At 33.4% G+C, this 17,287-nt stretch overlaps 1 protein-coding gene across 1 annotated transcript in view; it reads left to right on the plus strand.

Annotated features, from left to right (window-relative positions):
* Nucleotides 1-17,287, plus strand: part of LOC111414872 (chaoptin-like) — a 151,038-nt gene that overhangs the window by 16,592 nt on the left and 117,159 nt on the right. The window contains exon 2 of the mRNA XM_023046331.2: nucleotides 9,605-9,704. The gene's annotated coding sequence lies outside the window, so the exon portion shown is untranslated. The remainder of the gene's footprint in view (nucleotides 1-9,604; nucleotides 9,705-17,287) is intronic.

The following is a 17,287-nucleotide window of genomic DNA, read 5'->3' on the forward strand; positions in this document are numbered from 1 at the left end:
TAACAAGAAAAGAATAAGAAAAATTGAAAATAACTGAAATAAAGGTGGCTGATATGATGATTGTTTACTTTGGCTTAATTTATGGTATGTCATAAGAAATCCTCTTTAGAACGTGCAGATTTAATAGTGCCTCTTTGCTTACACACCTTTGTTGCAACTGGTTGTTACGTAATACATATACAATAAAGATTTCGAACTCACTGCAATGTTGTCGATGTAGTTCTATCCCTACTCGACCTGTAATACTGAAATGGTTTAATCCTCCGTCTGGCGCAATATTAGTGTAGATGAGTTCGGGCGCAATGCGCCCGATAGAGGTACATAAAACTTTCAGTGGATACTTTAAAGTATCCACTGAAGTTCACTGAGATGTTTTAAGAAAAAAAGGGAAATATATTGCAAAAGGACGCATTTATTTTTCATATTTTTGAAAAAGACAATATTTAAAGTAATTAGTAAAAAAATGAAACTAACGGAGTCTGTTAATTGAAGTTCAGCAAAAGATGGACATTCATAGGGAGCGCAGCACGTTCCACAGCCCATATTTACATGATTTAGATTGCAGTGTAACAGTTCTACATTCATAATTTTTCTGAAACTCGTTTTACAGTACACAACCATTTCAATTAAGCTCTCCAATGTTCAAACGGCGACGTGACAATAACAGGATTCTCTTTGTTTACATTCTTTGTAATCCTAAACCAACCTTCTGGTGAATAAATAACTTGTGCTCGGTTTGTCGGTGTTTTTCAATCAGTCCAAAATCTCTAATTTACGACATAATTGAATGACCACTAACAAGGAAGAGGTGAGTTGTTTACGTTATGTATATCAAGGGTGGGTAAAACAGCCCCACTTCATTTCATTTTAAAAATATTTTCTATTTTTCGTCTGAAAACATAGCATTTCTGTTTCATTTTGTAAGATCACTCTTTCTTTTTATTTTGGGATTTGGGATTGAATGAACCCAAATCCCAAAAGTTTTTAAATATATTTTTATGATTACCGTACAATTTTTCACTGCATCTATTTTTACGGTTACAAGATAAGCCAATTTCACGCGGATTAATAATCCTCTTAGCTTTTTTCGCTGTTTATCCTTGTTCCGATTTATGTTGTCTTTTCCTTCCAACAAAGTCTTTGTGTTTTATTATTATTGATTTCGCTTGAAATAGCTCTTAAAGTAGACCACGCTTGAGAGTTAATCACGTTTTATACGCAGATTTGACAAAAAATATTTGGCTGCAACAACAACAACAACTCAGACTTTCTGTAAAAATATAGTTTACTAATGTTATAAAATGTTGAACCAATACCTATCAAAAAGTTAATTAAACCTCTGTTAATGAATAAGTAAATGGTGTTGGTACTTCACTGAATACTAACTGTGTACAAGAACTACTTACGATCTTTGATAGGGTACGTCTATTCCAACCACCCGCGAGAGTTTAAAGACTGTACCTAAAACTTCGTTAATCTTTTCTGTTGGATCTTGGCTAAATCGTCGACTATTTGTTCAGCTATCTTCGGCGGTCCTATTATTTGAGAAATTATTTGAAGGATTTAATTCGTTATTTAGAAAGTTATATTAACTCGATTTCAGTTCTAAAAGAACCTAATTAATTTTTGTAATTTTATTTTTTCAGTCCATTTTTGTGATCAGAAAACGATGACTGCCATCAAACATTAAAATTTATATTCTACTTATATGGTCACAAGGTTACTTTTAGGTCATTGAGGCACTTTGAATACGGAACATTAATAAAAAAATATGTACTATACAGATAATCTAAAATCGATGTCCGCATAGTGACTCTCACCGTTTATTATTTTTACTTTAGTGGTTAAAAAACTTTCATACAAAATTTCATAAAACCCCTAACCGTTGATATACATAGATTGGTTATTTTAATAGGTACAATTGTTTGTATTTATTTTCAGGGTAGCTTGTATGCAGATATTGAATTTCAGCAACCTGGGACAGTTGTATATGTTTACACGGTACAATCCAATGAATAAACAAATATATAGCCGCCACATTAATCATGCATCGCCATCACAGGAAAATATTGATTTTTTCTGTACTTGCCACGAGAGTAATTGGAAGAAAAGTGGAAGCAATAATTGGGGAATCGTAAATTATAGAGTTCTACTTATTTCGTAGCTTTCCTGAATTGAATATACTTCCTCCATATACAAAGTACACAAAAAACAAACGTTGTGTTGTATGTAGTTATGTGAGTATACATAGTGTAACTGAATAATGTTATTAAACTTCAGGAAGTGATTCTTTAACGAATTTTAAAGGTATTTTCTTTTGCGGTATATAATATGGTTTTGAGGTTCCGCCTTGGAGCTATGCCATTTCGAAAAGGGCGATATATTTCGGTTATATTTTACCTTCTCAAAACGTATAGACATCTGATAAAAAATATTTGGGATATAAGTCTAACCCATAACAAGGTTGGTTCAAAAAATGTTCAAAAAATACTGAGTCATTTATTGTTACTAAATAAACTTTTATAGTCATGTTAAATATTCAGATATAAAGGTTCAATACAAAATTGATACAAAAGTTACGGCGCGAGTTACTTTGCTTTGGACAGTCTAGGATTCGTTATAGTGGTTAGAATTACTTGGGAATACATTTAAATTATTCCTAACATTCACATCTTCTATGTGAACCTAAAAAATTTGAATAAAATTAATAATTGAAGAAGATACAATGTTTTAAAAAAAATGTTCTTATTTTGTAAGAAAATTTTGATGAATTACTTAACAATAAAGCACTTTTTTAAAATAAATTATAAAATTTTTTAGGTCAAATAGAAAACAACATCACTATTTCTATCTGAAACAAATTTCAAGAATCTTGGTCGAGTACTTTTTGAGATATCGTGTCCAAAAGTTGTAAAAATGTAGTTTTGAGGAAATTGCGTTTAAAGTTTCGAGTAGTAAAAACTGATTTTTTACAATTTCCAATGACTTACCTACTAGTCTGCAAATCTAGGACCATACAATAAACCTTCCTGTTCTTCATAAACTGAACTTTTCATCTCCAATTGTTCTTTTCGTGCATTTCGAACTTTGATAAATATCGATTCGTTACATCGCTTTTGCCGAATAATTCGGTGTTCATTCATTTTATCGGCGTATATTTTGGCTGGCTTGCCTGACTAAAATAGCACTATGTCTTTCATTAAATAGGCTAGCCGCAATAAAAGCAGAAATTTCGACTATTTTCAAGCCGGAATGTAGGTGCTTTGAGGTCAATCGCTAAACCGCCGAGTTAAAGCTTTTGTTAGCATTTAGTGCTGTATGGTAAACTTTATCCTTAAGATTACCCCACAAAAAACATCTAATGGAATTTACTATGCACTCGGCGGTTATAAGATCTCGATATTAACGGTATCTTTGCTTCAAAATTGAATGTATCTACACACTACCTTTACATAACAAATCTGTATTGTCAAGAGAATGAAGAGACCTGCATTTTGTTGTAAACACTAGAGTCTCTACAACGTACTTCTCCTCTTCCTCTTTCTCAAGATTTTGACACCATCACAATATTTCAGTGTTTAATATGGGATGTTATGTATATCAGCTATAGCAAAAACTGATTTACTGACGCCTTCATTTGCATCTTTGATTGCATTTGCAACATATTTAAGAAATTACTAGAGATATTTTATGGTGCGAAATCTTCAAATGATTCTTACATTAGAATTTGTTCAGGTTAATCAGCTACTGATTTTGTTGAGCACAATCTTAAGGGTAATTAAGATCTCTATTAAAGTAATTACATGTTAAAAGTACACTGATTCTACACTGAAAAGATGAATTGAGAAACTCCGTAATTTATGGAAAAAAATGTTAACCATAAACCATAAATTTATTTAACAATAAATTAGGATTGAGATATACCTAGATTTGCTCCAGCAATTTTATGTACATCATGAGTGATCATACCCAATATTGTGCCTATTCTGAAAACTCAGCTGATGGGCAAGTAACAGATTTTGTTTTAGTTTTATGTTCACCATTCAAGAATAGATTCATTGGCACCTATTACTCTTTTCTACAGAAGAACTTGACTTTAACTTCTTTAAATATTTGTGTAGAAATCGATTTTGATTTCACTTTTCTCCTTGTACCAACAGACTTTTCCACATGATTCAATAAATATATTAGAGTTTACTATTCTTAGTTGTATTTACTACCTTGAAAATGCTTTTACATCTTTTGATGTAAGATTGCGGTCGTGAGACCTTAAAAAGCTATATGTGTAATTAAGTTTAGAAGCATTTAGAATCGAAAGTATAGAAATTTCATTGTCATGGCAATAATTTTGTGGCGTTTTTCCGTTTCTGATTGCTGGTTTTTACAAGTAATATGGTTTGATTTTCAATAACCGTTAACGAGTATTTAATAATATTTCAGATTGTGAATATTTTCTTGAGTGCAAAAATAAACATTTATTTTTTAAAGAGTTATTTAAAAATTTCTTTGACAACTCAATATACCATAACATTATTGGTATCGTTATAGAGTAGTCTTTAATTAAAGGTGCTAATGTTGGAAAAAGAGAACCTTTACATTGTACAATGAACAAAGACACCCGAGGTCTTCATTTCTCGTCCTTTGAAGTCCTTGGACGTGCATGCACGCACACAACCTAATTGCAGCCGCCTCTAAACGGAGCTCGATGCGACGGCGACGACGCCCCGTTTCACATCCGTGTATATTTAAAAGTGAAATATTTCAATTTCTCGTTGCTTTTGTTACCGAGTCGGGTAGAAACTCTAACCCGGTTCCGCATTCGTTTCTTCGCGCTCATTAGCAATACAAAAGAAGGCCGTTGGTGGAGCCGGACTTTTAATTATAGCTCACTCGGTAGCATAGCGTTTCTCGTATGGGTACGTCCGACACTGAACTGGAAAGGTTGGGGGTTGGAAAAACGAGGATGGAAGGGCCGCTAATGCTAAGCAAACTTCGCCTTTGTGTTACCGGTTAAGATTGGGGGCACGTAAGCGACGTTGCTAGTACGATAGGGCCTCCCGTTGTGCCTATTAAATTTTTAACGTTTAATCCTAGGTACACGTCAAAAGTAAGGGTCTAAGTGGTAAAACAGATTTATTGCTCCGGTTTGCCGCTATACAAAATTCGCGAGCAAACCCGTTGGTTTACATTTTTATGGCCCCCGTTACCGTCACGTTAATACTGTTTCTCGTTAACCGCACTCTTTGTAAGCACCCCCATGCTATTCGCTGTTTTAAAAGGGATTTTACACAGATCAAAATTGATTAAAAAATGCAACACATCCTAATAAACTAAATGAAAATGTATAAAACAACACGAGCTTTTAGAAGCCTTTGTTAAAAAAAATAAGTGGGTAACATAAAATAGAAGACAGTATACTAATGTCACGTCCGGATCTGGAAGTCTGTGTAGGAAACACGTTTTACCTACTGGCAAATGCACTTCGCTGAAAATTATGTGCCACCGCAGTCAGGGGACGTATGCAAGTGCATTTCGTATACGTACCTAGTCAAAATGTGAGACTCGACGGTGGTTCGTACACGACCGGTTGCTCTAAATTTTCGATTTTCCTAGTTTGCTTGACTCGACAGACATTACGGAAGATTGGCAGTGCGGCATAAAAGAGAGAAGAAACGAGCATTGCGACATACTGTGATGTGAAATCGCGAGGCACACGTTTTAGTAAGATGGTCACAGACGACCATCCCTTAGAATCACTATGTTGAGTTAGGAAGTACGAGAATTCAAGGCGCTTAGCACTCCAGATCCAACGGTCGCGACCGTTCCATAACATCCGGGTGCGTTTTTAGGAGGCATAAAAGTGGGCAAAGTGTTCTGTTCTTTTCGCCGCGTTATAAAACGATCGCCAGGGGAAATATCAGCAAAGATTAAACCGTCGTTTCAACGTAACTACACTTTTCTTTAAATGTCCCATTAAATTTGAAAATATGACGAAGTAAAACATTAAAAACGCAAAACATTATAAAAATGTAAACATAAAAAAACAGATTTTTTTGTTATAAAATTAAACTTTTTATGAATTCAGTGATATAAAACTTTTCTTTTTTTCGCGCTTAAATGATACATTTGGTTCATCTGAGAATTAGTATTGGTGTACCAATCCAAAGCGCGCCTCCAAAGTAACAATTAATTCAATTTTAGTTATAGATATTGGTAAAAATTATTGGATAACTAGAAATGTTTCAAATTCAAGAAAGATATACCTTTTTATACATATTAACTAGATTTTTTTAATATAGCGTTATTTAAATTATAATTAATGATGATAGTTTATTGTATACTTTATTCCTTATAAGTTATATTAAAATAAATTAAAATAATAATTAATTTAAAATCAAAAATTAAATTTTAAAAATGCAAATACAATAATTTTAAATTTATTGATGTTCATTGTTTCTTCTTGTTTTATATCCTTTAAATTGCGTATATTGATGTTTCCGTATTATTTATTAATTTGGTCATTGCGGGATATTCCATTGGAATGGTTCTTAATAAATTATTCATTTCGGCAATTTATGAATAATTTTTATGATTTCCCATAAATTCATGCTCCTATCCGATCTTCTCGTTCATATCCCTCATTATTATTGTGTTAATATCATTTTTTGGGGATGAGTTGTACCCGTTTTATAACACTTTTAAATGGCGTCTTTTATTTCAGGCTCGTGTTCTTCCGTCGGGCAGTGTACGGTAATAATTATTATGTTAAAGAAACGCGACTCAGTTATACTTTATCTTATTTTGTTGTCTACTATGAACGCTACACCGAATTTTATCCGGCTTGTCTGCTTGCCAGTCTACAGCACAGTGTAAGCGTTAGTATCTCTCATTCTCATTTTGTGTTCTTTCATTCCATGTATCTATCTCCCACCTTTCTCTCGTTTGCCATTTCCGTCCAAATGTTCCACTGTGAGGCTTCATTTCAGGTTTCGTAACCATAAATTTTTTTTACCGGAATGGTTTGATGGCCCATTGATAAACTGCCTTTTTGGAAGGTCATTTCTTCCGCTCTTGACATGTCTCCAACTGTACTCTAAACTTTAATAAGTTCACAAACATTTTCTGACTGAGGTTCCTCCCCAGACAGAGTGAGAACCAAGCATCGTCTGTTGAATAACATCCTTCTGTGTCCTTTCGTTGCAGTCATACATATTTTTAAATTTTCTAAATGGTAAAACAATGAACTCGTCTATAATCCTCGTTTCAAGGTAGACCTGAAACGCAAGTTTTGCACAAAGTTGCAGTTGCACAAAGTAAATGAAGCAAATTGGTATTTACTTACTAATTTCGGTCCCATATGTACATTTCCAGAGCAGGGAAGAATGGGAGTGCGTATTTCAAAAGAGAATAAGTCAGCTGATTTTTAATTTAAAATAAATGCAATTACAAGAAAGTAAAGTTACATCTTATCTTTACTATTTAACAATGAAAAAGTGAAATTATGTTTTGACAAATAATGGGCGTGTTCACCAGGGAATGTTTACGTTGACAAAGGTCATCACGGTTTTGGTGAGCGGCAAATGTAAACATACAAATTTTATGTTTGATAAAAAGACGACTGTTTGTAAATGTTGACGGCTGGTGAACGTGTTCAATTAGGCAGATAACGTCCATTTTTTTAATGCACTTTCAAGGTTTACCGACGTAGGAGCTTTAGGTGTACAAATAAAAAATAACAAGAAGCTGTGAGATCAAGGTAATAATGAGGCACATCATCGACATGGGAAATTACATACCCATAGAAGTTGCAACCTATCTTGCTAGAACTAAACGGTTCTTATGTTAATTGACGATGATCAGGGTCGCAATTCTGGAACCAAAACTTTTTTCATCATGAATTTTACTATAATGACCTGTCTGTATAGATGCAGTTTTTTGCTACCCAATATCAGCAGCTCTATTTGTTCATAGAGTCGTTCAAATAAAAAATCTCATCAATCCCCATTATTACTACTAGTTCATTTTCATCAGCATAACATTCATTCAGCATTTGTATTCTTTCAGCGAGCTGTTGGCCTTGTACAAAATCTTCTTCATTGAGTTGTTGGATAACCATAAGTTTATAGGGGTAAAAGGGAAGATGGAAGTTGTGTGTCTCAGACAAAGCTGGGGGCTGGTATCGTTGTACTTACAGGGACGACCATGAGGTTTATGATTCATTACTGCTTCGGCATTCATTCGCGTGTAATGCCCGTCCAAACCCCCCCCCCCCATTCTGCCCCACCCTGTATGAATACGTCACCACCCCAAAATTTTACAAAACTATTGTAGATTTGCCTGTATAAATATATATAAATGGAAATCTCCTCAAGCAATAATAATGACATTTATAAATGAATCGCACGAACCTCGGTTTTTACTATTTTTGATCTCTTAGAAGCAAAGAACGTTTATATGGGTTTATATGGGTTATCATCTATTAGCTACGTCAATATATAACTAATAGATTAACGCATACAATGGTGAATTAAAGACTGATTGTCACTTGAAAAGAAAAAAATTCTAAGATTAGTCTCAAATATAGATCCAATTTGTCCAGAAATTTTATTGAAAGCCATTTGGACATACAAATGTTGAACCACAATTTTCCAATAAATAAAACATAATTAGGCAACATTGAATACTAAAGAAAAGTGCAATAATAGATAATTATTTGCGTAATAGAAAAAAGACATAACTGGGTACACATATGGTAGCAGATATCTGTTTGTTTAAAAGTAAATATAAAATAGCTAATGTGAAGCATATTATATAGCCATCATACATTTTCCTTAACCACAAAGTTGCTAGTCGACCTTGTATCTTACTTATTATTAATTAATTATTTGACATAGGCGGCTAACGAATTCTTCCCAGCAATTGTAACTCTTAGCCTCGGTAATAGTGCTGCGTCAGTAAACAGCTAATTGACCAACAATAGCTTGTGCAATGCATGGTAGGATTCGTGAATATTTAGAAGATGCCACAGGCGGTAGTCTTTGAAACCGTGGCAATAGTTTCAGAATGCTCATCAAGTTGAATCAATTGATAAAAGACAGAAATCTTATACTCATTGCTAATTAAAGGATAAAAAATTATTTTAAAGTTTCCATTTAAAGGATTAAATCAATCAACAAAGCAAGCAACAAAATTCTTTGTTGTTTTAAAATAAAAAGATTGGTAAGAAATACACGATTTTTTCATTCTTGGTTTCATTTAACGAGAGAATGGGGATTGGTTATTGAAGAGTCGATTCTTGCACCGCATAATACCAAGATTGTTTCGAACCCCGATCCCAAGAAACTACTGCAGATGGCAAGAACTGAAGATTGTTATACGCCGGGTAGAGGAAGGCGCTGGCTAACTTTCCAAAGTTGCATTTGCAATCGTGATCACGTACGCACATCTGACGCCGTATTTATGGAAAAGCGTTGACAAATCCAATATTGATGTTTTCTATAATTCAAAATAAACTTTAAGAAATCTTAAAAAGGCAATCCATAAACATAATTAAAAAAGAATAATTTTAAAAATAATTATATTAATAAGATTTCTTTTTTTGTAGGTTTACACCGAATATTTCTGTTATGGATTCAACATACATACAGTCCGTTGACGACGAAAAAGCTGTTGGATAAGGAGTGTGGGAATTTCATGCAGTTTCGGTAAGTGTTATACTTAGTGAAGATGTCCAGAAGTCCCAAAATCCTGAACTTCGGCGAGTGCACTTTCGCAGCATTTAAAATCCTTGCCGTTTCCGGTCCGCTAGTCTCGCGTTACGAACGTAAATTGTTTTGTACTTATCGGTAAAACTCGAGAACCGTCGCTTTAAGTTGTACTTTTGCACGGAACGCGGGAGACATCGCGCTTTATTAAGCACTAAATTCCTGATAATGGAATAATGGGAAGTTCTTTAACGCGGAAAATTGCGGTCCGTGTTTTTACTCCGGCTACCACGGTTAACGGAGTTCCTTTTTGTGTCCGCAGCGACGAAGTTTCGCACTAGATCGGGTGTCTCTTCTGTTTCGCTTCGAAGAAACTCACGATTAATTTTCCTTAATGTTGTAAGGAAGTTGGGAGAATTTATTGACCATAAATTTACTTGACTCAAAACTTTTCTATTAAAAAACACTTTTTCTTTTTATAGCTATTGAAAGACATTCTTAAAAGTACACTGGTTTATATACTGTGGTTATAACTTTTTATATATACATAGAAATTTGAGGAAAACGCATATGTATAGTGCGATTTAACCCCGGTATGAATTTCATTCAACAAGGTGATAAAACTTTATCCTCGTATTTATTATCTCCGGGTGCTGGGACTCGGTTCGACCGGTAGTTTATAGCTTTGGTGCTTCGAATGAAAACCGCGCGTCAAATATTCCGTGTTGTTAAAATGAGTCGTTCAATTACCGCTGGTAAATTGGTGATTCCAAACGAACCGTTACCGTGCGGAATGTGTTGGCCATTCAGTTTTGATAGATACCCTTCGCACTGCTTATCAACTGATTAAAGGCATTCCCATAAAGAAGTCTTCTACGTCCGTTCGTAATTCATAAACTGGTGTAATAAACAAGTGATGTTTGATCGTTAAAATTAAGTGCAGCGAAACTTGCAGTTCATGAATTACTAACGATCGTATTTCCTTTACTACAAAATTTCCTAACAAGTTCGAAGTTTGTACTTTTTTTTTAACTTTTTTCTTTTATTAGAGTCGATTGGTATATTCAAAGCGATGTAAACTTTTACAAGATGTAATGCTAAGTGGGGCAATATCGAAATGTAACATACATAGGTGAACGTTCGTACCAACAGAAGCCAGTCCTGTTACGCAGTTCAGTCAGCGAATTGGACTGGTAGAGAATTTTTTGCCAACCATTCCAGCAAGGCAAAGTAATGCGTTTATTTGATGTTTGCCTTTGGGTAGCGCTTCGTCGCTGGAAAATATTAAATTATCAGAGCAGAACGGTTCACTGGCTCAGCGCTCAAGCACTTTGACAAAATTCCAAATATTTTTGAACCTCGTAAACGATTATTTACTCACCGGATGAATTAATTTTTTACGGTAAACGTAAATACGAAAATTTAAATATTAAAGAGATAACCATGAACACTAGTAATAACTATTATTATAGTATTGCCTTTTCAATTAGTTCTTCATATTAAATCTTGATTAAAAAAATGTTTTGTTCGAGTAATTCTCCTCGGAAATAACATTGTAATTACTTTAGTCGTTGAAAAAGCTCTGTGTATTTAATTAATGATAAACAAGCTATTTTGAAAAGAAAAATGTCAAACGTAAAACGTTTGAAAACAAAACACGATTTTGCTTTTCCGTAACACATGTTTGTGGAGAACTTTTCTCTTCTGCGTAATATCTCTATCGACTTTTTCTATATAGGTTGCTTTTGTTTAGTATCTGGCTCCTTGCTTCCACACCGGCGAGTTGTTCGTTACTTTTCACCTGATATCGACCGGGGAAGGAACCAGTAAATGGTTTCTGCACTCAAATGAGATCTCAGTGCTGGGTAAGAGCGGGTAGTTTAGAAGTGCATTAACCTGTCAAACTTGCTGCTGCGCCCAAGTAAACCGTTAGAAAAGGGAGGACTGAATTATATATAGACTACGCGTCCGGAAGTGTCACGTTCATGTACATACTAAATGAGGAATAGAACGTGCCCCCGAAAGAAAGATCGGAGTTTGTGCCCATCACGTCACTCAAATATGTAGTGACTGTTTCAGTGAATCTACATCACAAAATATACTTAAATATTTAATATCAGACTGTAATTTTAAAATTTATATTGTATCTTTTACCACATACAATATTTCATAAATTGCCGCTTTTTGTCAACACCAAGTTACAATTTAAATTTTTTTTATGTTCCCATTAATGTAACAATTTTAGACCTCACATTGTCGTTATTTTTTTTATACATAGTTGTTTTAAAAAAGATCCCATATCCATTTTAAACAATGAAATTGGTAGTAAAAATTACCAAACCCATGTTTAAAACAAACATAAAATTCCTATAGGTACTATAAAACTTAAAGGTACTTGATTAAGGATTTATAGCCTTTAATCATCATTAAACATTTACGTGAAGTCGTTTAGTCCTAAAAATAAAAGTTTAAATCTCGGAAATTGTCGAAAGTTATTTAAAACTTAAACAACTGTTTTAAACAACTAACTTATTTTTTTAATCATCTATTAAATCTTTAAATCCATACAAAAAACATCGTTTATGCTCGAATTAATACCAAGATATTGAATGTATTTGAAAAACCTAAGAAAATCGATACAGTGTTAAGGCCTCTATCTATAGCTAACAACAACGTAAGCATTGCAGTGCTGCATCCACCCTCTCCCGAATTTCTGAGTCCTCAAGGTATAGTAGGTCAACTATGTGGGTGAACTAGATAGTAGGTTATCCCACTTCATTTGCTGAATCAGTTACCTTTTCATAACTTTATCGAGAGTTTTCAACAAAGTTCACTTAGATTGTTCAGTTTTGGTAAGGGAATTGCAAAGAAGCGTTTATACTATTATGGACAAACACTTTCCGTCAATTAGTAGATGATTCAAGAAACCTTCTTTAAGTAGATGAGGGTAAATCATAATAATCACAATAGAAGTGGGAATCCTTCAATAATCTTAATAAAGATACTGTAATAATAAAGAATCTCTTATTTTATATCGCAGTAATCTCAGTGCAAAGATTTTCTTTGTGGCTTTTAAATAGTATATCATTTATAAATAAGAGCTTTAGACTGCATCAAAATAAAACAATAAGTTACGCAAATATCTGTTACCTCTGTAGTCACTCCTGCAATTGAAGAGAATGTTACAAAAAATCATCTGGGTCGTTATGTAACAAACATTTTATCTGACCATGGAATGAAGGAAGGAGTTATTAGAAAATCCGTGAGTTCCGCGCAAGAATAACGGTTTTGCCAATGATGCCTAAACGATGACTAAATGGTGTTCTCTGTACGTACTGTATTTTATTTCTCCCTTTGACGAGAACTGTAAGAGAAGTGTTAGGTTTGTTTATAATCAGAGAATTCACGAAATTTAATAATATGCAGAAAGATTCAGTCAACAAATGATGGGAAGAAGCAAATACTGGCAGCAATTATTTTCTGTACTGTATTCTGTGAGTCCCACTATATGGCTAATTTATGAGTTGAATGTGGTGATATAATATTAAAGAGTCATCTGGATCAATATCTTATTTACACGTCAGCAAATACACAAAACCAAATGATAAATAGATGTGCTGAAGTTATTAGGGAGAATGTAATAAATGTTATGTTACACAGTCTTAGGCGATGGAACAGCCGATATTTCGGGGAAGGAACATTTAATGAAAATTTTCGAGAGGAATTTGCAGGTTATGTGGAGCACAAGATACCTCATTAATTATCACTGCAAACGACAATTTTTTTGGTCAGCTACAATTTTTTACCAGGAAATTGTGTAGGATTTGATTTTGATTGCTGTGCTATAATGGCCGGTAAAGAGGATGAAGTACAAGCGATTTTAAGAAAAAAGTACATAAATCCTGTTGTTAAAGCCACAAACTATGTTGCAGAAATTAGAAACACTATTGGCACGGCGAAGGTTGTTATAAACTTTTTTAGGAAATCCATTATTCGTAGTTAGTTCCTTCACGACTGTGTGAGACTGGATGGTCTAAAAAATACAAAAGTATTCGATTATTTACACAAAACCTCCCTGAGATTGTCAAAACATTTGGGAAACTACACGATGCGACGAGTAAATCTACTTACCAGTTGCAATCGGTCATTACCAAATCCTCGTTGTTGCTCTAACTGTAATAGTAAAATATTCGGCTTTACTTGAGCCAGTAGTTAATGCGTTGCCAGCAAAAAATATTGATCTTTTACGTATTATAGAAAAACCGTGAAAACGGCGACCTAGTTACTGCTGAAATAATTGAAAAGCGCAAGAGCTTGCAATGGAATTGGAAATAAACATTTATCAGACTGTGATAATGACTAAAACTAGAAAGAAAGAAATGTTTATTAATTATACCATATTTAGATTCGGTTATTACATCCTTAAATATTCGATTTTCCCAAGACAATACGTCCAGTTTGTGCCCTAACAAAACTACATCCCCTGTACAAGCTTAACATGGAGCAGTCATTTAATATATAGTATACAACTTGTTTTACAACTATAGATCTTGTGAAAAAGCAAAACAATCACTGAAGAGAAGTTAAGTGGTACTGATAATTGATAATCTTCTCAGTGAAATCGATATTTTTTACCCCATCGTAAGGCAGTTACACTACTCTATGGCTATTGTGAAACGATCATTCAATGAATACACTTCGAAGAGTAAAGAGTTGACGGGATTGTGTTTAATGAGTGTACACGAAGATTTAGTTAAAGCAAATCGGGAGCAATTCGAAAAACTTATTTCAAGAAATAAGTAATAATTTATACTTTTATATAGTCCATATTTAAGTACAGGTTAACGTAACACTCTCGTGTTAAATGAAGAAAACTATATACACGCAAAACGTCATCAAAAGCTAATTAAGAATTTTCTCTTATATTTAGACACATGCTAACGTGTAACCAAATCAAAAAGATTATCTGCACGTTAGAACCCCAATTAAATGTTTTAACGTGCCCGCTGTCTATGTTATTAACTAGAATTATTTCAAGTTCGTGTTTCATAATGATTTATTTATTGTGTTTATTATTTGAGTATAGTTGATTGTCATCAATATAAAAGTTGTAATAAATTTTGTAGTGGTGGTTGCGTTTTTTATCATCCAACATTGAAAGATTGTTGAGATTGTTCGAACAAATATTTCCTATTGAATTTGAACAATCTGTTAGGGAAGTGTGAAGTAACAGCAATTGTGGGAAATTTCAATATCATTTCTCAGTAAGCGAAAACAATATCTGCAATACAATTGCACAGTTCCAGTTAAAATTTATACATACTATAACTGTATTCTGTTTTACCCGATTATGTAATTTAATTCTGATGAAAATAAATGTCGTGGGATATGTTGTTTAAAACCGAACCGCTCTCAAAGTAGCAGCAATGCATCTTATCAGTAGTAGTTGTAATCTTATCGGTTTTTAGATGATCTTGTTTCATTTTCAGAAAATCAAATCTTACAAAGGTTCACTTAAAATATAAGATGAAAGACTCTCGACATTCCACTTATTATTAAACCGCCAATAAACGCTTTCTACTATCGGCGCCAAATGTCAAGTCCCCTCACTTTAGAGATCGATATCTTCGGATCCACTCGGTGAAAAAAATTGCGCTAAAGTTTGTTGAAATCACTGAACATTTCTACCTAACACATGCGAATTTGAAAATTTACTGGTACATGGTTTTCTTTTTATCGCGCGTTAAATGAAAAAAGCACCCGATCTTTTAAGATGACGGCAGCTTTACGATTTTTTTTTCTCAAAAACTATCTGAGAAAAAAATTTCAATTCAAAGTTTTAACCAATAACTTTGAATAGAATTTTTTTTATCATATATGTTTTAAAACAGACAACGGTCAAAAGAACCAAATAAAGATTTGGTGAAATATTTGATGTTAAAAGTGAACAAATATGAAAAACAGAAACAATTTTGTACATTTTTTTGGTTGTAAATGTGCGTTATCGTTAAGTGTTACTAAAATAGTTAACACAATGAATATTTGATAGTCAACATTTTTTTCTCTCCTTACAGTTAGAAAAAAAATTCGCTAATTTATCTAATACACATTTTTTTCTTTACTACACAATTATCCGTACACTTTTCTTATTATATATTATTCAGTCTTGGTCCTAAAAAACTCAAAATTATAACAAGCAATGAAATAAAGTAAATTATAATCAATACATTATAGTAGCATAAATTCGAAATTTGAATACGAGTAAATTTGTATGACAGAAATCATTACAATACGACACATCAATGACTTATTTACGCGAATTTCACGAAATGTTGTTGCATAATTTAGTTAGGTGGTTATAGGTGCATAAATATATATTATTGTTGTTTGTGGTTACAGGTGCAGTAATTGAGATTTATTGTGATGTAAATGTAACTGCGTGTTTTGAATTTGTACCGTTTCGTTTATTCAATTATTATCGATTTTTACAACGTTAATTATTCACTTATACACGCTGTGCGTGAGACAATAGTAGTTTTTCAACAAATGAAACAATTATTGATTCTAGTTTTGCACAGGTACGAAAAAAACAGCATTTAATATTATGATCAATATCGCAAAACACACAAGTCCCATTTAAAACCAACAAACAGTTTCTTTTTTTGATATTCATTTGAATACATTTTATCTCCATTAATATCAGAATATGATTGAGATAATATCATCACACTAATTTAGATATTATCATTGACAGATTTATGATGATCGTATTTACACTTTATGCTATTATGATAATACGATGTTAATTAGTTAATTAGAATAAGATTTAGTTTGCGCATTTAGATAACTCAATTAATTCAAAGAATTAGCATATTTATTTTTAATGAAAAGAATTATGTTTTTCATTAAGATATTATCATTATTATGTGCAATACGTTCTATATTTAGTTTTCCACGCCAACTTCCCAGCTAAACTACCGCACTTATTCCATTTTCTGATTGCTGTTCATACAGAGACATCAATACCACTTTAACTAATGAAACATTGCCCGTAATTGAAGGTACCATTTCTATCCGCCGTTATTACTTACACCAGTTATTTATGAAGTGTAATTTCAGTCCAAATGATGTTTTTATTAACTACCATAAAACGAAGAGATATGTTGTTTTCGTCAGGTAGGCGCTGTCTCAGAAAAGATTTAAGTAGTCGAAAAATACCACAGTCCTTTATTTCAATGGAACACGCCAAGCCATCACCAACGTCTCAATTTTCCAATGAACGCTCAACGGCACCGCTTCGGTCGCTCGCACGGTCATAAAAAGAAACGTAAAACGCCGCTCGAAAAGAAAAAAACCTGCGGAAAGCGGAAAAACCCGAGAATCGCAAAGCGAGGGGAAAGTTTGCACAGCGTTTCGTGATAACGGCACAGGCTGTTTACCGGCTATAATTCTGTTTGTTAGGTGATGCGATGGAAGCATGAAAGGGAAGTTACCATTACAAATGAAGCAGCACGTACTGTAGATTGGAGAAAATTGAATTTGTGGCAAATGTTGATCATGTTAAAGAACAACCTGTCCCCTTT

The sequence above is a fragment of the Onthophagus taurus genome, chromosome 1 (genome assembly GCF_036711975.1).
Source record: "Onthophagus taurus isolate NC chromosome 1, IU_Otau_3.0, whole genome shotgun sequence".
Taxonomy (NCBI): Eukaryota; Metazoa; Arthropoda; class Insecta; order Coleoptera; family Scarabaeidae; genus Onthophagus; species Onthophagus taurus.